The following is a 236-nucleotide window of genomic DNA, read 5'->3' as shown; positions in this document are numbered from 1 at the left end:
AAAATTGTAAACTTTTACTTTTTTTCTTACGTCAAACCAAACTGAAATTATTTTCAGAAAACATTTTTATAGGAGGATGGGACGGACTATATATGGTTAAACAACAAAAGCGCATTTCATTACAAACCTCCCTCCCCCAAAAAAAATCTACCCTGAAAATCCTAAATACATCTTAAACTAGCAAACAAAATTAAAATAATAATAATAATAATAATAAAAAAATCTCGAGACTGCAG

General features: G+C 28.0%; 1 protein-coding gene across 1 annotated transcript in view; it reads right to left on the bottom strand.

The window, feature by feature from the left end:
* Positions 1–224: 224 nt before the first annotated feature.
* The window catches only part of LOC121385414 (homeobox protein Hox-B4-like), a 19316-nt gene continuing 19304 nt past the window's right edge, over positions 225–236 (bottom strand). The window contains exon 2 of the mRNA XM_041516085.1: positions 225–236. This exon is cut by the window's right edge and continues 877 nt beyond it. The gene's annotated coding sequence lies outside the window, so the exon portion shown is untranslated.

This window comes from Gigantopelta aegis, chromosome 11 (genome assembly GCF_016097555.1).
Source record: "Gigantopelta aegis isolate Gae_Host chromosome 11, Gae_host_genome, whole genome shotgun sequence".
NCBI classification, from domain to species: Eukaryota; Metazoa; Mollusca; class Gastropoda; order Neomphalida; family Peltospiridae; genus Gigantopelta; species Gigantopelta aegis.
This window is presented reverse-complemented; position numbering and strand designations above follow the sequence as displayed.